The sequence below is a fragment of the Thermobia domestica genome, chromosome 11 (assembly GCF_964235325.1).
Source record: "Thermobia domestica chromosome 11, izTheDome1.hap1.1, whole genome shotgun sequence".
NCBI classification, from domain to species: domain Eukaryota; kingdom Metazoa; phylum Arthropoda; class Insecta; order Zygentoma; family Lepismatidae; genus Thermobia; species Thermobia domestica.
In genome coordinates, this window is record NC_137464.1 from 218,135,479 (window position 1) to 218,154,170 (window position 18,692).

Consider the following 18,692-nt stretch of genomic DNA (forward strand, 5'->3'; position numbering starts at 1 on the left):
CAACGTAAACCATAAGAAAGCAGTAAAATGACAGGAGTACGAGGTCTAAACTGATGGGTAAATGGCGGGAAATGGTTGTTTGGCCACCATAGACTATAAATTACGCTAAGCCAATGCAGATTCTCAAGTTATCTGTTGTTATTACTACTCCCACCCAGGGTTTCTTTCAGACATAATGTTCCGGGTGGGCACACTTAGTATTCCGGGGGAGCACTTCTGGTACTATTCTTTTTATTATTATATTATGAATTATATATATTTTAAATATTTTGGTCTTCCCCGGGGCACCTTCAGAGTTCGGGGGGTAGTGCTCCCAAAAAACTTCTGGAAGAAACACTGTTCTCAACCATGCCGAGACGATCAAGCGACCATTTGCCTACATCTTAGGAACTGTTAAGTGTGTTGTTATGGATGTTCTTATATTTTGATTTTAACGATTTACTTCAGGAATGATGATTGAAGAACTGGTCAATACACCTAACATTATAATTTATGTATAGTCTTAGCTATCAATAATATTAGATCCTAGAGCTCCTTCGTGGCTAAGCGGTTAGAGTACGCGCCTGCGGCGTGGAAGACTCGGGTTCGATTTCCGGCGAGAGCTCATGTGGTTCGGATTCCGCGTTAATCAGTAGGTCCACGTCTCATATAGCATCACTGCTGAACGGGACGTTAAACTCAAAAACAACTCAACTCAATATTAGATCCTAGTTAGTTTACCATTTTGCCACAAGAGAATACTATTTCCGTCAATGTTTCCGCAAACTTGCGACAGAGTTGTTAATTTAATAAAAGCACTTCTTAAGAAATATCCAAAACTAGTTTCGAATCGCTAAACGCCGTTTTTGCAATACGAGACGCATCCAGAAAGTAAGTTTCCCACGCGTCCCATAGCTAGGAAATTGTATGTTGCGCGAAGCGACTGCGTGTTCGTGAGAGAGAAAGGTCCTGACATGGCGCATTCGCCAGCAGAACTTCCCTAATTCTCTCAATAGCGTCGTGGCAGTGATTGAAGATTGCCGTTCCTATTCTAGCTCCCGCCGCTTTGGAAGTGCTTTTATATATAAATGAAAGTCACTATGTTTGTGACGTAATAACTCTTGAACCGTATGATCGATCTCCATCAAATTTTCAACATAGATGAGGTTTGGGCCTGGGAGTGTTTTCATTATTTCACTTTAACGGTACAACGTAGGGGAGGGGAGGGGAAATATATATAATTTCCTTCTTGAAATGGAACGTATCACTACGATGGTCGTTTGTACCACTGCATAAACTTGTTTCTGTCTTCAACGGATATTTCATTTGCACCATAATACTTCGTTTCTGGAAGTGGTCCAGTATACGTTTGGTTTTCCTTGGTGTTGAAGAAATACGGGAAGTAGCCTTTGGTTGCAGGTAAATTGAACGCTTTCGACAATTTGCTTAATGCCATTGGTAGGAAATTCAAAGAATCAATGAAAGATAGATTATTTAATGTTAAACTTAGTATCTTGGTGCCATTTAATATGACGTCAGGTCTCCATTGACATTATTCTACCATAGTCTTTAGAATAAAATGCGCATCGTAGCCTTTGGAGTTGTGTGCAAGGCAGAAAATCCTATTTATGTTGGGATGGCGTTCCCGTAAATACTGGAGAAAATCAAATATTGGATCCTTTCCTTGAAAAATGTGTTGTCGCCGACCACACGTACTGCAAGACTGCTGAATATTGTCATTTTCAACACGTACATAACATACTTGTGCAGCCAATAGATTCAGAACGTGTACCAACATATTATCGTCAATGATTTTGTCCTGCATGGATTCTACATCGTAAAAATCAATAATGCTTTCTTTGCATGAATAAGTGAAGGGACACCAGATTTCAAGACTTGTCGATCAGGAAGTATGAAGCATTGATGTGATCCTGGAACAATCTTCTTACACACATTATAAAAGATCTGATTACAGTCATGAATGCATTGTCCAGTATGCACAAAAGAATATACATACTCTGTAACATCTAGTACATTGCTTCACCACTTTGCATACAGGTTCCCCTTGGTGATATGGAGCATTCTGATGATTACTGAAACATTCTTCGCCGTAAAATTGACGATTACAATCGTTGCATAATATCAGCGTTTGGTTCTTGTTACATACTGGTCTTTGTAAGCATTTCGAACATGTTATAGGACAATTTTTCACTTGTCTGTTACGTTCACTGTATTTTTTGTGGCATGCTTCGCAGTAGAACTTGGTTGCAGGACCGTAGCCAGCCCAAAACTGTAGGAGAGGCCGGTAGAAGTAAGGGGGCGCGACCCAACCATATTATAGTTCATTTGCAAGCCTACTGTGAAAATTTTAGGGGGACAATGAAAAGTTATTGAGTGCCCCCTAGCCCCCCGTGGTTGTGAAACAAGCAGTCAAAGATTGGATAATATCAAAATGACCAGCCAAACAAATCAAATTTATGGGAGTGCGATTTTCATCATTGGGCCATTCGTACTTGATGTCACGGCCTGAAAAACTGATGTACAGAGTAATTTTTGTATTCTTTGATGTAGAACTGAAATTGTGGAATTTCGTTTACACTGGCCCCATGGTCCAAATTCACTCCTGCATTTGTACATAAAGCATCGAGTTCTTGGTCCACAACACATTTTGTTTGATATTGATATTGCCTATGTCGTTTCATATCAACGTTCCTGTATTTCTTCAAGCCAATAACAACTACAGGTGCGTACGCCAGACATCTTGCATCTTTATTTTTTACACGTACAATTCCTCGCTTGCTACATAATAACTCTTCATTTTGTAGTATTCCTTTGGCTAAATGATCTCCACATCCGTATCCTCTTGGAATATCCACCGATGAAAATGAACGGTAAATGACTCGTAAAGGAGAAACGAATTGTTGTTCTGCAATGCCCTTTCGAATGAGGCCCACGTCGTTTCCAGTCTTAGATTTTCGGGCTTGGCGAAAGCTTACCCAAAAAGGCTTATTTGTATTTCGTGGAGATATTACTGATAAACCAATCATAGCCTCATCATCAACATTGGCTAATAAATGGTCCAGCATCGCTTGAAAACTGTTGTGTACATATTGAATAATATCGGTTCCTGCGGGTGGTGCGTTAAATAGGATTTAAATCATTCTGCTATCAATAGTAAATCTTCTATAGTGACGAGTGACTTCTTTGCGAACGGTGAAACCAAATTCGGCCATGGTAAAAAAGGAAAAACAAACGAACAGGTACAATTACGCTAAGATATGTAAGGGAAAAAGGAATTGAATAGTGTTAATTTACTTTTTCTACAAAAGAAAGAAGAAAAAAGCTAAATCAACGGATCTCGTTATAAACAGGAAATCATAACATTCATGATAAATTCTTAACTAAGCAATTCATGTGAAGGTCCTGAGTTTGATTCCCGGCGGGTCGCTCAGACCCCACGGTTCAAACACACGTACTAGAAATCAAAGAGTTTTTTCTAACTCCGTGTTTTAAATAATTCCGTTGCTGAAATGTGTTTTATTACTATCTTACTGGAAATCAAACCCGAGACCATTACATCAGCAAGTAACTGACCTACGATTCTGTAGTGATAAAAAGAATGCATGAAATGAATGAATCTTCCAACTGTGTTGAGATGTGATAAAGTATGCGTAAGCATTTCTTTTTTCAACTTTAAATGATGCGTTTGTAAGCATAAGAGAACCATCAAATATTAACGTTACACATATGTAATTGTAAAAAACAAATTTTGTATAGTGTAAAGGTTTTAAACCAAACATTCATGTACTCTTTTCCCTCTTGTTAAGCAGTTAGCGTATATTTATCTAACGTGAAAGACCTTGGTTCAATCCTCGGTGAGTTTGCTTTCTACTTTCACTGTTAAAAATGGGAGGGAGTTGTCAAACCTTTTCCGGAATTTAACATTATTCTCATGCGTAGTTTTCGAAATTTTGTACATTTCCGCTCAATTTCTCATGCATTCTTTTGAAAACTAAGTGGTTAGCGTTACGCACCTCTGGCCCGGGTTTAACTCCGGTGTGCGCTCAGATTCCACGTTAAGCTGATGGGAAGCTATACCAAAATCTACAAACCATATAATTTCTCGTGCTTAGTTTAGAGAACACGGTACTTTTGATGTGTGGGATTCCTGATTCGATCCCCGGCCAAGTAAGTGAGGGTTTATTCGGGATATTCCCACTTTCCCATTCCACTAATTCCTTCAAGATCATTCATTTTCCCCCATAGTCAAAAGGAAACGATATTTCATGCTAAAAGTAAAACAGTGTGTTAGTGATAACAATGTTATCCTCATGCGTAATTCATAACTCCCACGGATATTAAATAATATGATTTTCGAATCTTGTGTGAGGATAAAATCTCAAATGTGAATTGTGAACTTACCTCAAATTCAATGAACGAAAACTCGTCGAAGTAATTTTTGAAATAAAGACACTTGTATAAAAAGCACACCTTCTTCACTTGGCAGCTGAGGGTGGTGTAGGATTTGAAAAATGAAATTTAGATTTTTATTTAGGTCGCTATGAAAACGACGTCACTATCAATCAGAAACGAGGAAATTCTTAAATGACTTAACAACGAACAAATCAAAACGCAGCTCTCAATATTGAGATCTTCATGAATCATGAACCAAAACGATGTGTAACAATCGACCACGGTGTCATTGAATTGCAAATTCATGTTTCTCCTGACCCATCAATCGTTATGAAATCGTTTTATTAGTCAATATGTTACAAAAGCGATTGGAGCTTGCCTTTCACAATTAGTGAAAATCGACTCGTACCCGTGGCGCTTTTTTCAAAATAATTGACAGAAGCTGATAAACTCTGGAGTATATACGAAATCGAATTTCTTAGCTTAGTTAAATCAATAAACCGGTTTAGACACTATCTTAGTAAGGAGTTCGTAGTCTTCACTGACAATAAAGGTTTGTCATGGATATTGGGAAATTCTAAAAGGTTACTCAAATGTGGACCATTAGTAGAGAGACACTGCCAGTTTTCTTTCACTGTGAAACATATTAGTTCCCAAGATAACGTGTTAGCCGATTTTTTTGACTAGAGTATATGGTCCTTTTGAATTTGATCAGGTTGATGGGCCAGTAGGAATGGCAATTGTAAAGAAAAACTTAAGAATAGCAAATACTTGGAATTTACTTTTAGTAAAAGAGCCTATCGATGCTTTGCAAAGAAAGGATTCGGAATTATTAAACGTCATAGAAAGTATAGGTTACGGTGAAAACGTTCGTAATTTCATCTTGAACAATGGTATATTGATGAAGAAGAGTAGGGCATTTAATTGCCCCTATAAAATATGTATTCCTAAGGACTTACAACGGCTAGCAATAGAATATTTCCATGATCAGGTTTTGTCGGGTGGACATTCTGGAACATATCGCACTTGGAAGAAAATCATGAAAAAATACACGTGGGATACCATAGTGGAAGACGTAAAGGAGTACATTAGGTCTTGTGTTCAGTGTCAGGTTAAAGATAATAATACAAGAAAAATGGGACCTCTAATATCTAATTACGCAAGAAGGATCTGCGAGAACTACATGATCGATATTATAGGCCCAATGCTAGTGTCCGATGGTTATAAATTTGTGTTAATAGGAGTTGACAACGCGTCTCGATTTTTTTCTAGAAAAAACGAGAGTGTTGAATGCACGAACTATTTATAAGAAGCTATTAGAAGTGTTTAGTAGACTGTGATTTCCGGAAACCCTATCTACAGATAATGCTTCTGTTTTTGTTTCATAGCATTTCAAACTGTTTTTGTTTAGTCTGGGCATTAAACACATTAGAATTTGCCCTTATCACGCGGAAGCGAATATTGCGTAGAGATTTATTAAAACCCTAAAATATTCGTGGACAGCTTATTGTTCGTATAAGCAAAACATCTGGAGGACATATATTTCAGATTCAATTTTCTCAAAATCTTTGTGAGTATTCTGGTCTAAAAGCTGTTCCGGCAGAACTTTTTTTGGAAATCCGATTAACACCCCTTTGGAAAATCGCTGGCCGCTTAATAGTCCGGAGTTGTTTAAATTCGATAAATCCAAAACTTCGGAACATGCTCTCAAAAATATGACAATTGCATGGATTAAAAGGAAATTATTTTCTAAACTAAATTTATTTATTTTCTAAATTATTTTATGAACTAGGCCCAGTCGTAGTTCAGGTTGGAGATGAAGTTCTCGTAAGATAGAATGTTAAATCATCGTTAACAGGAAAGACTACAAAGACTTTGAGTGATAAATGGGATGGATCATTTATCATTAGAATTTTTTAAACTCCGAATACTGGTTTAGTGTCGAATCTGGATAATGAAGAGAATTCTTTTAAGAGAGTTCATGTATCAGATATTAAGAAATTTTATTCGAGGCGACAGAATGAAATAAAACTTTGAATCTGGTCATAAAATTATACAGTAAAATAAGAAGAGTAAAAGGTAAAATATTAATAATTTTAGGCTAGCCTCAAATAAAATTTAGAATTATGCATTTTTTCAATGTAAAGTAAAAATTGTTATATAGATTTTAATGTTTTTTCTTCTTTTTTTATTTGTTGTGAGTTTTACAGTATGGTGGATTGTTAGTCATTCGAAAAATTCCAGAGAATTTTTCTTCTTCGGCCAGGGAGGTTTGTGGCATGCTTTGGTGCCCACAAGAAACGGCAATAAGTTTGGACAAGGTTAAGGAAGGAAAAAGGTTGTTTTATGAAAAGTTACTAGAAACCCTACCCATGAATGGGGGTGAAGTTTTGAAGAGACAGTAAGAAGAAAGAAATATAATTCTTCATTAATGATATGGACTTTTAAACGGAATAAAAATCAAAACAAAAAAATTAATCATTATGTGATTTTTTTTTTAAAAAAAAGAATGGAAATAGAACAAATATATATTTGTATAAAATGATAGGTTTGAATGATCAGTTTGTAAGCTTTGTTTTAGAGCGAAAAAGCTAAGAGAAAGAAAGAACACGTATATATGCACGTCAGCACTCAATGAAGTATCCTTGCGCTTCTGTCTTGTGACTGAAGCAAGTTGTGTGAAGTTTCAGTTGCAAGTCAGAATTACAGCAGATAGTATGGATCTCAAACATAGCCTGTTAGCGTAACGCGAAAGTTAGACTTCGTTAGTACTTGTTGGACTATGTTTCCGTTACATTGTTTTTTTAGAGAATTGAACAGAAAAAAAGAAACGAACTTCGGTTTTTATATTATCATCTATAAGTAATGGTTTAAGGGCCGTATGCATAGTTATTCTGCGGGTTACTTAGGGGCTACGTACGGGACACGTGATAATTTGCGTTGCAGAGTTCTCCCGCAGGGTCAAACAAGCCCGCAACCTTCCCGTAAGTCAAGGGGATGGCTAGGGGTGCTTCAACGCACCCTTTGCTAGCCCTTAGCAGTTTCTGTTGTTGTATAAAATGCATATGCTCCGTGCTGACAAAATATTTGAGTATGTTAATGAGTTTACCGAATTCGTTGAGCTGATTAAGCGATAATAAATGACATATTGATGGCAACCAATTTAAAAATATATACCAATTTCTGAAAGAAGATTGCAGGATATTTTGCTTTCGCTCGTACAAATATTGAATACAAGGTCAAAGAATGGACTAACAACTTCTACCTGAAATAAAATAAGCGAGAGATACTTGTTGTTACAGTATTGGTACTGAAGTAGATTTTAGATTAGATTGTAGAATAGCTTCAGAATTGATTCTAGGGTCCAGTGGTGATTTCAAGGATCAGCCGGGGGGGGGGGGAATTTTCTACCCGAGAACCATGACATTCCCTCAGGACCACATAGCCTATCGTGCTCAATGTGAATTCTCAGTATTTTCGTTACTAATACATTTCATCCGCAGTATATTGAAATCGCCAAAAAAAAAAAAAAAAAAAAGGAATCATCACTGATGGGAAAAATTGACTCAATAGTTACATATGTTTCATCGTGAAAATGTTATTCTAATGTGTTTTACATCCTTCTCCCTGTTGGTGTTTTCCTACATTTCTCAGTTAGCATAGGTAAACTTGAGGAGCGCTAATATCCCCTTTTTTTCACTAATGATCTAACGTCTTCTGCATTCTTGGATTCTTACCTGGCCACCAGCTGCGTACACATTTATAATATGCTTGCAAACTTATATATTATAAATAAATAAGTGCGAAAAACCATGCCCAACACAGAATAAGTTTGCATTTATTCCGATTCCAAGCTGGGCACAATTTGAGGGATCACGCATGATTTTGTCCGCGGAAGCAGGCACATTAATGTTGGTGATATGCGTATAAGGAAAGACAAGTGGAAATCATCGAACTCCTGTTTATCGACGCGCTGTAATTGCTCAAAGTATGCATCGGTTCACGTGATTATGGAAACAGTGTTAAGAAGTATGGCTCATAATTATGCAATTATAATGGAAAACTAGGTTCTAGTGACCACCTACTACAGATAGATGCATATTTTTTATACTAATTTGATCATTATTCGAGTAAACAGTTCTATCAAATTTTGACACATATCTTACAGTTTCAGGTTAGGTTAGAGCTTTGTATTTCTTTTAGCAAAGTGTGTCTATATGAAGAGCTCCATTACTACTTGCAGATTAACTTCAGGAGGGCTCAGTATAAATACAGTGTGGGCGTATAACATAAAAACTACAGTACATAAGATACGAATCAATTTGTGCTATGTGGCTAAAAGCACGAATGCTACCTAACTGAGTTATGGTAGGAGCGCATCAGGCGACTCCGAGTGATAGTGAGCGAGTGCGTCCATAGGGAGCAGGCGCGTCAGCGATGGGGGTATACGTATATACGAGGATAGTGGAAGAGGACACTTACACATACAATACTTTCATTATCACTTAAATCATTTCAATATGCTGCCATTGATGGTAATTACTTATATTTACTCTTTCATTCCTTCACGAAAAATGTAGGGCTTCACATCGTATTTTACCTATAAATTTTCTATTTCGTAAAAGTGTCTGCTCGAGTGAACCCCTAATTCGTTTACACACCATCGCAAACTCGCCCGTTCCCTACGGACGGACCTCGACTGTAGCCCTCCAGCTCCACCTTGGCATTAAACCGTAGTAGATGCAAAAATTGCTTGTAATAAGCAGCTTGCAAAGTTTGTTGCGTGGTTTTGAGACGTCTGGCTTTCACTATATGTATGTATGTCTTATACAATTGTACGCATTTAGATGATAACATTCTAGGAATAAGTAGATAAGAAGTTTTACGCTATTTGCATGGAATATCCCCCCCAAAATACTGTATTTATAGACATAACTTTTATGCCCTCCTAAGGTTAACTTTTACTGGCAAATTGTTTAGAAAATACATTCACAAAAATACTATGGGCTGATTTTGTCCAAAAAAATTACAGTGTATATGTAATTTATTTCTAGTGGGATCTCTATTGTAAAGCTACAGCCTCACACGTTTTCTAGCTACATATCCATATTTCTTTTTGCGAGTTAACAGACTTTACCTGAAAATTAAAAAAAGAAATGTATTGCTAATCTACACCGATATTTTTCCGCTTTTCTATATCACTTTATAACTATTTTCAAGTTAACAGACTTTATCTGAAAATTAAAAAAAAAGAAAGAAAAAGAACTGTATTCCTAATCTACACTGATTTTTCCGCCTTGACAAGAACAAAGTTCAGAACATTTATTTCATTTTTTTGATATAGCATACGTTGTATCCATGCAGTTGCTGCTTCGATGTTAATTCTTTATCATAGTAGAATTGAGTTTCGGAGTTCTACCTTCAATTTTTTTTGACAAAATTTTAGCCTCGCTCGAGGTGTACTAGACCAATCAGCTCTCAGTGTTAACCGTACCTGAGGGATCACTTTGGAAGCTTTATGCATTGCACAGTCAAGGGGAAGGTTGAGGAAGCCCACAGGTACGGTTCATCTAGGGGACCCCTACGTGGTCGACTATGCATATGGCCCTAAAAGGGCTCTGGTTTTCTTCTTCGCTGAGGATGTTTTTTCTTCATTTTTGACCGTTTGTCTATTAGAAGTTCCCATTTGTTGAGTGTTGCAATAGAAGCCAGAGAAAAGGGACCTTTGGGAGCAGTGTTACGATAAGATAAATTAAGTAGAACCTGTAGTTAAATCCCGTGCCTTTTATCTTATCTGTGACTGTGCGGTTGACTTTTGAAAATCTTATTTCGTCAGTTGATTAAAGTCATGGCTGTTCAGCCTTTCTGCTCGTTTTGGTTTGTTGTCGGGAAATTTAACGTCACTTGTACTTTTGCATAGACGTTGTATCGAAGCATTTTATTACACAATTTAGATGATAATAGATGAGTTGAAAATAGTTAAATTTCTGTCTCGGTGAGAATAATTTTGATTACTTTGAAGCCAATTTTGACGTGTGAATTGAATGACGCAATTGAAGATTTTAAATATTACTTCCATTTGATTAAATATGAAATTCTGCTTCGTTTGGCTAATTTAAAGATTTGTAAAGTTCGGTTTATTCATTGAATGCTGACTTTGATTGAAAATATTTGTGAAATTATAACCTTGTTATATTACTATATAGAGGGTGAGCATAAATAATTGAATAATTTTCCAAAGTATGAATGATTGACTAATTGAGGTTAAATTTGAGCTTTTTTCGTCAAAAGGAGATACTAGTTGGATATAGATTTAATTTTTTAGCCTTTTAAACAAAATTCAGAATTATTGTTATAGTTGAATTTCACTTAAAGCGACTGTTGTAAATAAACGTTATGGAGTTGTTTGAATGTGTTTAGTATTTAAAATCTTGATCATATATTCCGTCGATTTTATTTACATTTGGTATTTTCATGTTAAAGAGGTTTAGATTACGAGATCATCAGATGGGAAAGAAAACAATTAAGACAAAATAACTGGTTTTTCTAGTCTGTTTTGAACCCTTCATAAGCCACCCGCTGTGTTTTGTGTGCAATTGTTTTCGTCATGGCTTTACCATTATAGATTGATTTGTAGTCGGCCAATTGTGGTTTCCAAAAAGGCGTGGTAGCGTTGCATCAAGCTGTTCCTATTCCTATTTGATAAGGAAAGCGAATTGAGAACTTAACTGCCTACAGTGGGAACTCCGAAAGCGAATTGGGAACTCCGAAAACCTGCAAATGTGAATTATATCGTGTCTTTTAAAGATACAATTAAAATTTTACGTGTGAAAATTCGTACCTTAAGCTTTTGGGAAACTGGTAACAACGTACTACCACTTATTCTTTAAGCAGAAAGAGGTAATTTCTATTTTCTATCAAACTGCTCTACTGTCAGAATAAGTATATTTTTCTCCGATTGAGGAATTTGTATTCCGTTCATAGGGACTTAATGACGCCATTGACCATTTCATTCATTTATCTTACACTATAATATGTCTACGTAGTAGCTCAACGGTAGAGCGTTCATCTCTGTTCTCCGGAATCCCTGATTTGATGCAAGCTCAGTACCAAGTGAGCTTTTTGGTAGACAAGCACTGTGTGTGTAAAGTGTGGGCTTTCTCTAAGTTTTCCCGTTCCATCTTACTTCCTTCATTCCACTGTTATCATCTATCGCAGGTACGTACAGAGGAATTTATATCAAGAGGGATCCAAATTCAACATGAGGATAAATTATATTAACATCAGTAAAATCACCCCTAAAATTAGACTAAATTTAGGTTTAAGTCAGATTTTGTGAAGTACTTCCCTGATCCATCTCATCATCACCTTTAACTTTGGTGCAAAAAATGGGACGTTAAACTGAGGAAACCTAATATGCTGGGCAACATTGATAATATAAATATGAAAATATAAATAAAACGTCGGTCTTTTAAGAAGGAGAAAGGTTAACTACATATACCTAGAAATGAGTTCGATCTTCAACTGAGGCTCGTGTTCAGAAATATGAACAGTATTCTATTCAGATATTTTGAATAAAAAGATATAAGAAAATACAAAATGTAGTTCATATTATTCTTGTTTTTCTCTCTAAAATATGTATAAAACTGCACTTGATATATTTGTAATTTTCTCCAAACGCAACTTCTATAGGCACTTACAGCGTTGAAAACGGCATGGACTCCAGAATATGTTTCATTCGTACAAATTTGGACGGACAGTCATTCGTATTCGCAACTTTTCATCGGTCTTCGCAATTCGCAATTCAGATTTTCTGGAGGTATTCTAAGTCATTTTCACGTGTTAGGAAATTCTTGTTCGTATTCTTAATGACATTCAGAAACTGAAATAAATATGGTAATTAATTACCATTATATTTAAGCATCAAGAAATGTAAAGACGTTCGTAAATAATTTATTAAGACACTAGTATGGAGCGTGCCACTTTACGGATCAGAGACGTGGACATTGAGAAAAGCTGAAATATCCAAGCTGGAAGCATTTGAAATGTGGTGTTGGCGCAGAATGTTGCGCATATCATGGACCGAAAGGAAAAGGAATGAAGACGTACTAAAGGAAGCTAATGAAGGACGACAGATCATGAAGATAACAGGAAAAAGAAGAAACAGCATGTTTAGCTATCTTATTCGGCAGTCTGATTGGATCACGTGCTGATAGAGGAAAGGCAGCAGGAAAACCAGGAAGAGGAAGACCAAGGACAGAATATCTAGATACAGTTACGAAGAAGAGGCTGTATGAAAGTATAAAACAGCTCTCCCAAGCGAAGGAAAGCTTTTAAAATATTCATATTGCCCACCAACCTATGGTTAAGGTGAACAAAAGATATTTAAAGGGGGACGCGGCAGAAGTCCTAAACGGCAGAAGTCCTAAAAGGCACAAGACCTAAACGGTATTAGACCTAAAATGCACAAGTCCTAAAAATTATATCGCGGCACTAGTCCTAAATGGCAGAAGTTCTAAAAGGCACAAGTCCTAAAAATCATATTGCGGCACAAGTACTAAACTGCAGAAGTCCTAAAAATCTCTTGTGGCGCTACCATCGCGTCCATAAGAAGAATATTGTCAATCTGTTAGTCAAAGTTTTAGATATACTGTTTCATATTACAGAACCTTAGTTCTTACAAGTTATTTGTATAAATACATATTCTATCGTTCTCAAATAATAAATAAATAAATAAATGAAGATTATTATCCTTTCTTGCTCTTTCCATGATATATTTCTATGTTGACAAAATTTTAACTTCCTACCAAATGTGATTCCCAGATCTTTCATAATGTCTGTATTTCTCTATTTCCACACCATTGACCTCATATTAGTAACTTTGTCACGCCTCGTCACCTCGTGAGCCGGTCACGCCCCGTCAGTCCTCGATGAGTTCATCTTTGAGACGTGTGACTCCGAACTGGTCTGGAGGACGACAGTGTAGAATTGCGCAACGATGTATTTCTTAAATGAGGGTCGCCACCGGAGATATTCCGGAAAATCTTCTAGAGTGAAAAAACGCATCTGGTTCGTGAGAACGAGTGAACGCAAGCGTAAGAAGACGCGATCTAGTTGATTTCTTATTAAGACTATAGACATAGTAAATCCAAAATATCTTGAACATCTGTAATAATTACAATGTTTGCCAATAAATAACAGTAGGAGAATTTAGGTTAATCATTTATATTGTAAAACACAACAGGTACATAAACGAACACAAGTTAACACAATCTATTAAATTCGCAATGTATATATATATCTTTACTGTAAATCCATATTATCCAACATTAAACGAAGCTTATAGATTTATCCAGGCATCTAGATGTACATGCACGTGCTAATCCAGCATAATGGACGTGAAATTGGAAATATAAATCAGTAACTTCAAGTATATGTGATACAAGTAAGCTCAGCATGCATTTGAACAGTTGTAAATAAAGTAGATTAGGTATCGTTTGGTAAATAGTTGGTATGCCACAAGTCAATCTATTATTCGCCGTAAGCGGTGTTCTAAGTATAAGCAGCATAAGTAGTACGTGAATATATATGTATATATATAGTTTGTTATTAGCTTAAGCTTTGTAATTAAATATTATATTTATTATTTGTCACTCACGTTTCTACGTATTTATCCTCCACTTATTTGTTTAATTATAATTATTTACTTCGTAACTCATAATCTCTATATTTATTCGTAATTCTATATATCTTTTCCTTCATTTATTCATAACAATTTATTTGCATCCATAATTGATGATGAATTCATTTCGAAGATCTGCTTTAGCTAACTGATTGTATTCACGTAAAAAGGAGTTACTATATTCTGCTTATATAGAACATTGACCAGGGTTAAAGTACATGCATGGAATGGTTATAGCTTGAACTTTTTTTTTTACGTAAGATTGATTGCTGAGAAATTATGCATGATCTGCCCATAGTGCCCATAGTGCATCACTGAAATTTTTAGAGGATCTTTGAAAAGCAACTTAATTGAAATGAATGAGAAAGATATATTTAAAATAACTTTATTTAATACAAGAACATTACTTTAATCAATTCCGCAACCATGGTTGAGGAAGGGATGTATTAAAGTACGAACCATTGAAATAGTGCAGAAGCAATAGCTGAGTTTTTTTTATAAATATATATATAAATGAAAGTATACTAGAATGTAACTAACTAGACTAGAAATGAAAGAATGTAACTATATATATATAAATGAAAGTAACTAAATTTGTAACTTAACAACACTTGAACCACCAGACTGATCTCGACAAAAACTTTCAACATAGATGAGGTTCGGGCCTGAGATGGTTTTATCGTTTCACTTTGAAGGTGCAACTTGGAGGAAGGAAGTGCGGATATATATTAAAAATTATCTATCTTAGTGTCGAACCCATAGTTTTCGGGGTTGCTGAGATGAACACTGACATTTTCGATGAAGCTTAAATTCTAATTCAGCACTGCAACTTGGGGGAAGGAGAGGAAGATGTATAAAATGATCGAAAATGACCGCTATTAAGTGTCGAATCCATAGTTCTTGCGGTCGCTGAGGTAAACAGTGACACTTTCGATGCCGTTTAAATTCAGATTTACTCCCGCAAATTGAGGGAGGTATATAAAAATGATGAAAAACATTTTTTATTTTTTTTTTATTTATTTTTGTTTTAGGAATTTGTCTTGGAATTCTCGTATCTCCATTCGAAAGAAACGAATTTCTTAACTAATTATGTAATCTGTTACTGTTGGAATTAGCTACATTCGTAACATTATTGCCAACTAGTTGCTGCATCGTCGCAATTTCGTGTAGTGGTGGCGAATTTCAAAACTAAAGCAAGTGAATGAAAAAGGCACAAGACCTAAACTGCACAAGTCCTAAAAGGCAGAAGTCCTAAACGCCAGAAGTCCTAAAACTCATATCGCGGCACAAGTCCTAAACGGCAGAAGTCCTAAAAATCATACCGTAGCACAAGTCCTAAACGGCACAAGTCCTAAACTGCAGAAGTCCTAAACTGCAGAAGTCCTAAAATTTAGGTCTAGTGCCTATATTTTTAGGACTTCTGCCGTTTAGGACTTCTGGTACTTTATTAGGCGCAGTGATAGGTAACTACCCCAGTGCTGAGCCAGTCCATGGCTGAGCACATCATCATACCACTAGATGGAAAATGTTAACAGTTACGAAAATAAAAATAACTCGAGGTTCGAAAAAATTTGAGGAGCTTAACGCAACAAAAACTTGAAAAAATCAATTTTAACTGCTTTCTTCATTATCGCAAAGTAAAACGCAGATTTTGTTGGGTTGATGTAAACCAATACGGAATGGGGCTTCGTTGGGAAAACAACGAAATGAACAACTCAGGTCTTATGCTGAAAAAATTCCAACCCTGAAAGTAAGATTACAGTTTGCTTGTCGTTAGTCATTTGTTTAGTTGTGGGTCTGAATATTTACTTATATGATAAGTGTATAATTTAATCTTCAAACATGTATTGTACAGTGAATTATGAGCAAGTATAGACTTATAGTGAAGAATGTAAAAAGTGCATAAACGCATAATGTTTATTTGAGTTGTAAGTGAGCGAAAATGATTTTGTCATATATAGCAACACAGTAAACATACGAGCATGAAAATGTCACAATTCAGCAAATGTACCCTGGACGTGTAGGTCAAGTTTAGACATAGAACTCGATATAAGTCTTGAAAAATTAGAATTTTTTTAGTAATTTCCTTCTTATTATTCCCCAAAAGATTATTGATAATATCCCACTTTAGATTAGATTCAAGGGAGCCATCAGTAGTAATTGTAGAAAAGTTACAATTCGGGTAAACTCTACAACACACGTTCTAGCTACGTATCGATAAGTAGGACAACTAAAAGAGTATAGTAGCGTAGGATAGGTTACGAATAAGTTGGGTGGGGTAAGCTTAGGGAAATTTGGACTCATTTTGTTAAAATTAATTGAATATAATTTCTCATGTCTTTGTAAAAATCTCGACTGGAGCGGGTATTGTAAAGTTCACTCCAAGCCTGTGCTAACGGTTGCGTGAAAAGCACGAATACTATCTAGCCGATTCAGAAAAGACCGAAGCTGGTTGGCACGCGGGGTGTTGCGTACGTATGTAGCGGGCGTATCAACGAGGGTAGTCAAAACCTTTTGCACTTTTAATGGTTTCGCACTAGTAGCATTTGTATACTGTGCGAAAATACTACGACCTCAGAAGATAATAAAGGAGAGATATTAAGAATAGCCCGCGTATATTAAGAATAGCCCGTCAAATTTATAAAGCATTTTTCATTCACTTTTCTTGTTTTAAATAATTTCTTAAAACGTTTTGAATTGTTACTACCGTCGCGTATGCCTAAATAATTTCGCACAGATTGATAATATGCGTTCAGACTGATGTGGAAATTAGTACTATATTGTGCAGTTGCCCCTTGTCAGTCTGAAAGCTCAGATGACGTGTCAACTAATTGTGTAATTGGGGAAGTCAGAACTGACAAGTTGCGCCCAGGATTTCGTAAACACTGAATTCGTTAGAGCACGGGATCTGACCTGGGTTGCATATAAATAAAATCGAGCATATATATATATATATATAAAAAAAAAAAAGATTGTGATGTCAAAAGGGGTTGAAGTGGGTGAGAAGGAAATAACGTTCGGTATAGGTTAATCTACTAGTACTTACTTGTAGATCTTGGTGTTTCTTCCTCGATGATCCTCTCAATGGGTCGATATTCGTCCATTAATCTCTCTGGTTTGCTGTGCGTCCAAGTAGCCGGGAATTAAGGGTCAGCGAAGTCCAAGCAGGAAAATCAACATTACGACGACGGTGAATTCAATCAAAATTGAAATTGTTCTCTAGTAAACAACTCGTAGTCGACAGCTATAACCTTAGCTGAGACAAATATAAGTACACTAGGCTAGAGCAAGGTAAAACTTAAGCTCAAAGTTATAGTTCGCGTTCTTACATCTTGACTCGTCTCCAATTCAGTACCGACTGCCTCTTCCAAAACTCTCTCAATGGTTTTGTTCGACATCCCTTCCGGGTTCATATCCTGGATCATTGACTGTTTCTTCTGTCTCGATGAAAAGTGCATACTACGTAGATTAAGCAAAGGTGAGGTGATGATAGGAATGCGGACGGGGAAACAATCTATTGTTTTTACTAATTAAGAAATTACATGTGTAGGAAAGAAATGACAGACAGCAAGAAAACTTCCTTGTAGGAAAAGGAAATCAACTTAAAAAGAAATGAAAGGTGACTCAACATTAAACAGACGATGATGCAGTCCACTAAATTGAATTTTAAAATGAAATGTCCCCAAGTCCGAAATAAAATGTCTCATAATGTGTCCAAATACACATATCTTCACAATATTACACTCTCGACTTTGATATGCAATCATTCATTTTAACTCTGGTACAGCTTTTGTAATAGGTTTAGATTTGTAAATATGAAATAGTGGTTTGCTACATTGTAAAAGATTCCTTCAACAGTGGAATTTAATATCCTACACAATCTCCTTTCATACGCACTCATTGATTTTAACCATGAAATTACCATTTTTATGACGAACTATTCTTAATCAGTACCATAATATCTAGTATGCTGATCAATATAAGAAACAAGTTGACATTTGATAGCTCGTACGAACATCTATATTTGCATACATGATGACCATACATATTGTAAATGTAACATAAATTACATCTTGTTACTGTAAGGTATGTGGAAGCGATGAATCTGTAGTACGCAGTGGCTCAGTGGTAGAGCGTTCACCTTTGGTGCTTGGGGCCCCTGGTTCGATCCCAACTTGTGTCGTGTAAACTTTGTGGTGGACAAACACCGTGCTCGTGGGTTTTTTCGGGTTTCTCCCGTTTCCTCCCACTTTCTCCATTCCACCATTTCATTCATTTCTCTTCATCACCGTCTCTTTTAGCCTAACCGGCATAACCGTGGGACGTAAAACTTAAAGGTTTCATTTCATTTCATTTTGTAATTTTGTTAGCAAGTCAAAGTACAAAATGATACATAAACTATTTACCTTAATGCTTTATGTCCTTAATTTATTCCGAAACTGTTCCAGTGGACATAATCATTATCAATCGGTAAGTCTTGGTGCTTCTAGCGTTCACGTCCTTAGTCAACATATTGGTCTTGTTTTTGTAATTTGGGAATAGATTAAGGATAATTATGAAGTAAGGAAACTACTTTCGTTAGTTTGTACATTCAGTTCAGAACATTATAATCACGGTT

The 18,692-nt window shown here is 36.1% G+C and overlaps 1 protein-coding gene and 1 long non-coding RNA gene across 2 annotated transcripts in view; both read left to right on the top strand.

Moving 5' to 3' along the window:
- LOC145664745 (uncharacterized) overlaps positions 1 to 9,657 on the top strand; it is a 43,763-nt gene extending 34,106 nt beyond the window's left edge. Inside the window, exon 2 of the long non-coding RNA XR_014127515.1 lies at positions 6,595 to 9,657. This is a non-coding gene — a long non-coding RNA (uncharacterized LOC145664745). The remainder of the gene's footprint in view (positions 1 to 6,594) is intronic.
- A 6,188-nt stretch (positions 9,658 to 15,845) lies between these two features.
- dor (vacuolar protein sorting-associated protein 18 dor) overlaps positions 15,846 to 18,692 on the top strand; it is a 184,034-nt gene continuing 181,187 nt past the window's right edge. The window contains exon 1 of the mRNA XM_081731640.1: positions 15,846 to 16,002. The gene's annotated coding sequence lies outside the window, so the exon portion shown is untranslated. The remainder of the gene's footprint in view (positions 16,003 to 18,692) is intronic.